This window comes from Pogoniulus pusillus, chromosome 4 (genome assembly GCF_015220805.1).
Source record: "Pogoniulus pusillus isolate bPogPus1 chromosome 4, bPogPus1.pri, whole genome shotgun sequence".
In the NCBI taxonomy this organism is placed as follows: Eukaryota; Metazoa; Chordata; class Aves; order Piciformes; family Lybiidae; genus Pogoniulus; species Pogoniulus pusillus.
In genome coordinates, this window is record NC_087267.1 from 9,459,609 (window position 1) to 9,469,457 (window position 9,849).

Sequence of the window (9,849 nt, forward strand, 5' to 3'; positions counted from 1 at the left end):
TGTCTTTGGACAAAACCTGTTGAATGTAAAACTTAAAGTAAATTGAGAAGTCTAAAAGCACAGCCAGTTCTTTGAGACCTTTGAGATCATCAAGTCCAACCTATTACCCAACACCATCTAATCAGCTAAACCATGGCACCAAGTGCTACATTCAGTCTTTTTAGAAACACTTCCAGGGACAGTGACTGCACCACTCCTTGGGCAGCCCATTCCAATGGCCAGTCACTCTTTTTATGAAGATTTTTTTTTTCCTAACATCCAGCTTAAACCACCCCTGGCCCAGCTTGAGATTGTGTCCTCTCGTTCTGTCACTGGTTGCCTGGGAGAAGAGACTCCTCAGTGTTTATAAGTTAGTTTAATTAAGTCACAATAGATGCACTACTCTTTATTAAGTATAAATATTATACTATATGTTTAAAATTTTAAGGTTCACATTTAATGTTTCAGAGGTTTTTTTCCTTTGTTCTTAAATCCTATGTCTCAAGCACCTGGAAAAAAAAAGTGAAATTAGGAATTCTTATTGGAAACCACTTCTTTCTTTTTAGAAGTAGTTTGTGCTGCAGCTTGCTTACTTACAGAACTGCAGTCAGTCACCCAGATCTTATTAAAATAACAATGTCTTAAAAAAATTAAATCAACAGGTAGATTCGGTTACTTTGGACTTGCAGAAAGGTAACTTGAAGCGGAACAGAATCTAACCTGGAGAGAGGTACTGAATTTAACTGAATGCATACACTATACCAAATGCAGTACATTGAAAGGGATATATGTGTCCAACTGACACCTGGTGTATGCAGTCGTACGGTCTTCAAATATGAGATCCAAAAAGATAAGGCCTGACCTGATGCAGTCTTTGCTGATCTTTAGAAGTCTGTATGAACATATCTATCTTTGCATGTAACTTTGCAAACTGGCATGATTGAAGCATGCCTGCATCATAACACTGCCAAGCAGCGAAGCATGTATCACAGTATCACAGTATCACCAAGGTTGGAAGAGACCTCACAGATCATCAAGTCCAACCCTTTACCACAGAGCTCAAGGCTAGACCATGGCACCAAGTGCCATGTCCAACCTTGCCTTGAACTGCCCCAGGGATGGCGACTCCACCCTCTCCCCAGGCAGCCCATTCCAGTAGCCAATGACTCTCTCAGTGAAGGAACTTTCTCCTCACCTCGAGCCTAAATTTCCCCTGGTGCAGCAGCCTGAGGCTGTGTCCTCTCGTTCTGGTGCTGGCCACCTGAGAGAAGAGAGCAACCTAGGTCACGAGCGATTCTGTATTCTGATAGTTTCTGTGTCCTTCCTCCTAAAAAGTGACACACCTACAAAGTATCACTACAAGAGGCAGCACTACCTGTTTCACCCTGTGGTCTTCCATGGTTAAAGCACTCAGTTGGTATGTGACTGATTCATGCATAATTTTCAGGTGTTTGACCACTGGAGACTGCCACAACGTGGTTGTGAAGACCATACTGTAGCCTGGGGCAAACCTGCAGTATACTGGTAGTCCCTTTCCAAATTTTATGTTAAATGTGATGTAAAATTTATTATGTTAATGTTAGCATACATGTGTTAATGTTATATGCAATACACTTTAATTATGGTAAATATTAGAGTAATAGAATCATAGAATCAACCAGGTTGGAAGAGACCTCCAGGATCATCCAGTCCAACCTAGCACCCAGCCCTAGCCAGTCAACTAGACCATGGCACTAAGTGCCTCATCCAGGCTTTTCTTCAACACCTCCAGGGACGGTGCCTCCACCACCTCCCTGGGCAGCCCATTCCAATGCCAATCACTCTCTTTCTGAAGAACTTCCTCCTAATATCCAGCCTATACCTACCCCAGCACAACTTGAGGCTGTGTCCCCTTGTTCTGTTGCTGGTTGCCTGGGAGAAGAGGCCACCCCCCACCTGGCTACAATGCCCCTTCAGGTAGTTGTAGGCAGTAATAAGATCACCCCTGAGCCTCCTCTTCTCCAGGCTAAACAACCCCAGCTCCCTCATAGGGTTTGTGTTCCAGGCCCTTCACCAGCTTTGTTGCCCTTCTCTGGACATGCTCCAGCACCTCAACATCTTTCTTGAATTGGTTGACAGGCCTGAGACCCACATTCTCCAGTTAAATCTAGGCGAAGGGCAAACTCACAGGGATGAAGAGATGTGCATTTGCTGCTCTTGTGACATGTCTTGTTCTGTCTCAATAGTTACTTCTGTGTGTGGTGTGTCAGTTGCTCTCCACTGGAGAGCACAGGAAAATGCTTTTCTTAATAGGCAACCAGCCCAGGGTACAGCTCTCCCAGTCTGCATGACATAATCACCAGTTTGCTGCTGCCAAACACAGTGTGACTTCATTAATGCGTCTCCGGGGGGAGCAAGAAGCAGTGATTACAGACCTGCCTCCAGACTGCCTAGTTAATTTCATTTTTCATTTAACAGGCACCTGTTGAAGCAGAGTCAGAGAGCAGCTCTTACAACTTGTATAGCTCCCTGGGTAAACATTTTGGTGAATAAGACATTGCATGTAACAGCAGCAGTGGTAAAATACCACAATACTTAGTTCTTTAAAAGTGCTAATCAAGATGCCTATCCTCAGAACAAGATTTGGGGACAGCACCTCGAACTCTTTTGCCTGAGTATACCGAGATTCACAAGCCTTAGCAATGGTGCTGCTCCAACCACAGCCATCTTTGCAGCTGTAATACTGACTAAGGAAACCAGGTATCTTCGGGTGGCCACTGAAACCCCATAGTGCTTCCCTCAGGGCAATGCATTACTAAGGGTGGGAAAGAGACAAAGAAAGGCAGAAACAGAAAGACTAGGTACTTACAATCAGCATTAGAGCTAATTATACAAATCCATAGTATATTACAACATTAGTTTCCCTGCAAGAGATATATACATTATTTTATATTGACCAGGCTGCTGAACAATTCACCTGGCAAGAGGATATATGCATATGTGTACTTCAGTCTGGGAAAACTGATACAATCATTTCCATTGATTTGCCCAATTCCTACCACTGGCTTTCGTATTTTTAGCTCTTGACAAAGCAGTTTGCTGTGAGATTCAGCTTCAGTAGCTTATGCAAGAATGTGTGCAGTGAAAGCGAGATCTCACTATTGAAAGAAAAATCTTGCATCATATCTTAAGTAAGTGGCTCTGAGTCCAATGGGAACTGAAATGTGGTGCAGTAATAAATGGCTGCATTAGCTCTGACTAATTTATATGCCATTGGAAACCTCACACAGTATGTATTATTGGTGAGTTTATAAGAGTGCAGTTTGGGATGTAGGTGTGACCAGATGTCAGAGTGAAAAGCAAACTAAAGTCTTAACTCCATCATATTTTCTTTGCCTATTACTGTCCTCTAGCATCCGTAGGGTTGACATGAAGGAGTTTGCTTGCCCGTCCAGATTACACAACCCATGCAAAATGGGTGGATCAGGATGCACTGGGTCAACAAATGTGGTCAGACAGGTGACTGGCCAGGTAATTTATAGCCAGAAATTTTATTTCTGTATTTGTGTGTCTGTGTAAAGATACTGAGGGACCAAACCCCACTTACTTAGCCACATAACCATTGTTAGTTCAAGTGGTCCCATTCAACCTAGGCTTTAGAATGAGTGTTTTATAAAAATAGTCCCTAAGAGCTCAACATTTCTCTACCCAGAACATGTGTTATACCTCAGAGGTATGAGTCTAGGCTATGAAGTTGAGAATCTCCTCCTACAAAGTACCACAGCATGGATTTTACAGAAGCAGGTGGTTCAGTGCCTAACGTATATGCCAAGCTGATCAGCTTTTGGAAACTACTTGTTTGCCAGTAGCCCTTGAGGTCCACCAGAGTTTTAAATGTGCACTGAAGTACAAGCTGTAGAAATTGCAGAAGTCACCAATTTTGTTCACATCTCAGCAACAGCAGTCAGTGTCTCTCTTTGACATGGAACCAAACAACAGACTCAGTCTGGTTTGTATGGGTCAGCACTAGGAACTCCAGAGCTCCAGAAACTGAAACCAAAAGGTCATCCCAAAACTTGGGTCAAGCTCATCTACCTGCCACCAGACTTCGTTAACTTTGTGCTGCTTGTACTAAGCACTGCTGCTTTACAACAAGTAGCCATATTTAGACGTTTTGAGAATCCTGATACTTCGAGATATGTGTAGGTCCTGCTCTGATAATTCACACTAGATATAAAAGCCATCTCTGTTCAGTGCCTTGATTTAGGTGTGTGCAACTGTAGCTGTGTGCTTGCTGGAAAGCAAGATTTCACAAAGGACTTGCAGGTTAAATGAGGAATTATCCACGAGGTTATACAACATCTGAGCAGTAGGGTTTGGACCATAACTTTGGATTTTAAAGTGTCTTGATTCTACATCTGATGCCTTAGGCCTTTATTGGTTCTAATTTCATCTACTTGGAAGGGATTTTTCTCATAGGAGGTTTAGCAAAGCAGCTCTAAAAAACTGCAGCTAGCTGCTCTTTGAAGATTTTGGATTAATAAGGTGCTGGTGTAATTAAAGGAGGGGGAGAAAAAGACATTCTACGTCAGTTCAGGCTATGCAATTAGAAGTAAAAATTGATTCAGCAAACAAGTTCTTCTCAGACCATGTTGGCCTAACAACCTGTAATAAGGCCCCAAAAATATGAGTGGGCCATAGAGGCAAATGGAGATGCTAATTGCTTCAAATAACGACCCCCACTGCTGTCCTCTAACAGTGTCTCACATACTTGTTTTAAATATATTAGTAAAGAATATGTTTGTTGTAGAGCTATGGTTTCTAAATTAATAATAGAAGAATTCAATTGAGCTACACATAAGATTAGTAAAGAAAGCATTTCAAGATCAATCTGATGCTGCCACTGCCAGTGCTGTGCTGCTGAATAGGAACTAGTTGTGAGTACCCTTCCAGCCTTGTGTTTTCTTTCAGGAAGGAAGGTTTTAATTAACCAGCATTGTGCTGCTGTGACCGTCCATGGCCAGCAATTCTGCCACTCATGCAGAAAACAATGATCTCACATACGTCACTGCTGACTGAGGGGGAGGGAGTGAATGGGACACACAAAAGAGAGAAACGGTTACTGTCCCCTTCAAAGTGCTGTGATCCAGGTGTATGTCCATCCAGTAACTGCATTATGAGCTCAGTCACAGCAGGATTTTGTTATTACACAGCTTAATTGTTCCTGTCTGTGATACATGGCTGTTTGTTTTTTTGGCATTTGGCTTTCATATTCACAAGTACTCTGTACTGTATTGCTGCTTGCTTGCCACCCACTTGTTCCCTACCAATTAATCCAGATTCCTATTTGCTATTTCAATACATTTCACCACGAGCCCCTCGGTTTAATTTCCTCATGCCTCTGCTGTTTAGTGTTTCTGTATCAGTTGCTCTCAGCCCACTCCATTACTTCCATTTCAGCTTCCACTCTCTCACTGAAAACTGCTCATAGCCATTTTATTTAATGTAGTATAATTAAGGGTAAGGTTTTTCAGAGGGAAAAAAAACAACCACTTTTGACAGACCAGAATGGGAAATTTGACAGGAGGATACTGAATCTTGTGAACAAATTTTTAAATCCTGATGAAGAGTTGTATACATGTTTATACCACAGGAAGTGGGGGGAGTGGGCTAACCATCACCTGGAGTGTGGCCCACCCCTGAGGAGGGGCCGAGACCCCTAGGGTCAGGTTCAGGGTCACTCCCCCAGGAGTGTTAACCCTATACATGAGTCAAATGATATCCATTTACTTGTGGGTTTTGTAGGTTTTGGTGGGCTGTTTTGTGGTTTGTTTTTTGTTGTGTGTTTTAATTGGTATGGAACATTTTTCTGTTTGTTTGAGAACTGTCCTGAAGGCTTTCACAGAAAGAGTGATTGCTTATTGGAATGGGATGCCTGCGGAGGTGGTGGAGTCACCATACCTGGAGGTGTTGAAAAGGAGACCAGACGAGGCACTTAGGTTTAGTTAATTAAAAGGTGTTAGGTTATAGGTTGGACTCGATGATCTTGAAGGTCTTTTCCAACCTAGTTAATTCTGTGATTCTGTGAAGGTCAGTATCACCTTCACATCTGTCTCTGCAGCTTTTTTGTTTTTTTAAAGACATAAGACTAGCACTGAGGGAAAGATCTGGCTTAGCTATCTGTGTAATTACTTACCCACCCACCCCCATATTTCATAACTATTTGTTACATTTCAAACAATGTAAATAACAAAACTATTACCTTCTCTTGATAGTGGCAGCCTCTCCAATTCTTCTGTGCCAACAACAGTTAGCTCTTGGAGCATCTGTGGCATCCTGGCTGGCAGCTGCAAAGGAAAAAGATAGAATCTTGGAAGTAGTCAGCTCTGCAGAGTACCTCCTTACTACACAGGTGGCTGGATCAAGCTGCAGGGTCACCTGGATCTGCTTGAATGTGACAGTACAGCTCATGCATGTCTGTGCAACTTGGGCTGCCATCTTCTGTTATTCTTGGGTCATCATATATGGCATCAGTCTTCATTAATGGTGGCAAATGCAATGTGCACAGTGCCTCATGTTTAACTACACAGTGGTCCTATGCCCACTCTAACAGATAAGCTCTAAGGGAGGCAACATAAGGCTCCATATCACCCTGTCAGGATGTATGCAGCCTCATTAAGGCCAGCTTCTGGATCTGGCATCTTTATGGGTAAATCACCTCTTGGAATGGCACAGGATGACCATGCATAAACTAGAAACTTGTCCTGAATTAGAAGAAAGGAAATTAAGATTTTAATAATGAAGCAACTAATGTAAAATTGTCATGTTAATGTTTGCCAGTGGTGGTGGTTTTCCAGAAGAGAAAAAGAGGAGGAAAAGGAGGACGTTCACAATTTGGGTCTTCAGGATACCATCAGTGACTTGTCTCTGAAACCTCTGTCACAGTTGCATGTTTGTGGATTGTCCCTCAGCCCAAGCATTATCACTATCACTGGCCAGGCTCTACATGGAACACTAGGCTGTCTTCCCCCCAGACCAGCTGCATCCTCAGATTCCTTTAGCTGGTGGAAAAAGAAGGTTTGCACTTCTCAGATGATCTGCTCTAGGTGTTGACACCGAAACTATCAGAGATAACAAGTGCAGAGAGATGATACATCTATTTTTGGACCTTCTTAGTTTGAGTGGTCACTGGAAAGGTCTTAAGAGTGTATTCCACATGGATAACATAGATGGTTTTGATGATCTTACTCCATAATGGAAACTAAGCCTGCTCCATGTTTCCAACCTTATGTTAGTACCTTCACCAAACTTCATGAGCTAACTAAAACCAGCAGCAACACAGTATGGCCTTCAGCACTGCACTAGCAACTCTGGACCTCGCAAACACACCAGAGGCACCCAACAATAGCTTGCTGTGACCCTCCATCTGACCGGCGCACACAAACTACATTAGTGTTGTCCTATGCTTTCTTCATAGGATTGTCTATGTCAAAGAACATCAGCAGCTTGCTCAAGCCTATCCCTAACCTTCATATCCAAATACACAAGGCTCATAACACTTCCTGCTATTTGATCTTGCTGTCCTTGTCGTTTAAAAGAGTCTGACTCCATAAGAGCAAGGAGGTCAAACCTTTCATGTCACAGCTATTTGTGCTGCACAGCAGACAGTTCAGGCTGAGTAGTCATTGGACCTGAGTCCCAGAATAGGCTTGATATGTACAGCACAGATGTCAGATCTTGCAATACAGAGATTCACTATACAGAGTTCTTTATATAGAAGGGAATCTTCTGTGGGAAGAATCTGCAATACCCTTGTCAGAAGCTGTTTCCCAAGTTACATGTAGCTGCCAGCAGTCATTGAGGGTGGTGAAGTGAAAGACCAGTGTCAAGCAGCCAACAAGAAAGATTCTGCATAAGAAAGGTACAGAGCATTCTCTTTTTGGTTTAATTTTCTTCTTTAGTGTTATAATTTTACAGAGGGAGGCCTTTATCAGTTAGCAGTAACACATTTTATGGAGAGTAGAGCTCAACAGCTCGAGTCTGAACTCCAGGCCAAGAATATAAAGGCTGTTCTTCACCGTGTGTATTTTTATGGTCATATGTTGTTATTATAGCCTTTGTTTCCCTCCAAGTACTTAGCAACTGTTCATGCTTCATGGAGGAGTTTTAGACATGTGGTCTGAATAGACTCTGTGGGACTGCAAATGCCCTTTGCTAAGCAAAGGAGTCCATGTACCAGGAATGTGTGCTTGTTTTTAACCTGTGTTTGTAACAGTCAACCTGAGATGCCTTTCTGTAACTATTTTCTAGCTGGTAGCTCTGAAAAAGCTTGCCTCATCCAGTCTTTTCTTCAACACCTGCAGGGATGGTGCCTCACCACCTCCCTGGGCAGCCCATTCCAATGGCAAATCACTCTCTCTGTGAAGAACTTCCTCCTAACATCCAGCCTAGACCTCCCACAGCACAACTTCAGACTGTGTCCCCTTGTTCTATTACTGTCTGCCTGGGAGAAGAGACCAACCCCCACCTGGCTACAGCCTCCCTTCAGGTAGTTGTAGACAGCAATGAGGTCACTCCTGAGCCTCCTCTTCTCCAGGCTCCCTCAGCCTCTTCTCATAGGGCTTGTGTTCCAGGCTTCTCACCAGCTTTGTTGCCCTTGCCCTTCTCTGGACACATTCCAGCACCTCAACATCTCTCCTGAATTGAGTGGCCCAGAACTGGATGCAGCACTCAAGGTGTGGTCTGACCAGTGCTGAGTACAGGGGAAGAATAACCTCCCTTGTCCTACTGGCCTCACTGTTCCTGATGCCATTGGCTCTCCTGGCCACCTGGGCACACTGCTGGCTCATGTTCAGCCTACTATCTACCACACCCCCAGGTCCCTTTCTTTCTGGCTGTTCTCCTGCCACTCTGTCCCCAGCCTGTAACGCTTCTTGGGGTTGTTGTGGCCAAAGTGTAGAACCCTGCACTTAGCCTTGTTAAATCTCATCCCATTAGCCTCTGCCACCTATACAGCCTGTCAAGATCCTTCTGCAGGGCCTTCTTAGCCTCCAACAGATTGACACCTGCTCCTAGCTTGGTGTGATCTGCAAAGTTACTGATGCTGGACTCAATCCCCCTGTCCATATCATCAATAAAAATATTGAATAGGACTGAGCCCAGCACTGATCCCTGGGGAACACCACTAGTGACTGGCTGCCAACTGGATGTGGCACCATTCACACCACTCTCTGGGCCCAGCCCTCCAGCCAGTTCTTGACCCATATCAGAGTGAATCTGTCCAAGCCACGAGCTGCCAGCTTTGCCAGGATCCTCCCTCTGGATCCATCACTACTGTGTGGTGTAAAGAGGCTGCATACTTGCCACAGGAGGTAAATATTAGCAGGCTGATACAAATTAAATGAGTACTCTGAAACCACAGCTACCACTCTTGGAGTTAGTGTGACCTCTCAGCCAGTGTGAAACACTCATACTGATCAGCAAGACTCAGGAATGCTGATTACAACAGTCATTACTGCCCCCTCAGTAAACACAGGGAAAAGAACTTGTGCTCTGTCTACACCACTAAGCTAGCTGGTCATGTTCTGTCATCTTGACCACCATGATCTTTTTTTGTTGTTATAAATATGTAGTCCCTGACATAAACTGTAAAAGCTGCTTTTCACAGAACCATAAAATTGTCAGGGTTGGGACCTCCAGGATCATCTAGTTCCAACCCCTGTATCACAGACAGGGACACCTTCCACTAGATGAGGCTGCCACAGCCACATTCAGCCTGGCCTTAAAAACTTGCAGGAATGGAGTTTCCACAACCTCTTTGGGCAACCTGTTTCATTATCTCACCACTGTTGTGGTGAAGAACTTCTTTCTGACATCTACTGCAAATATACC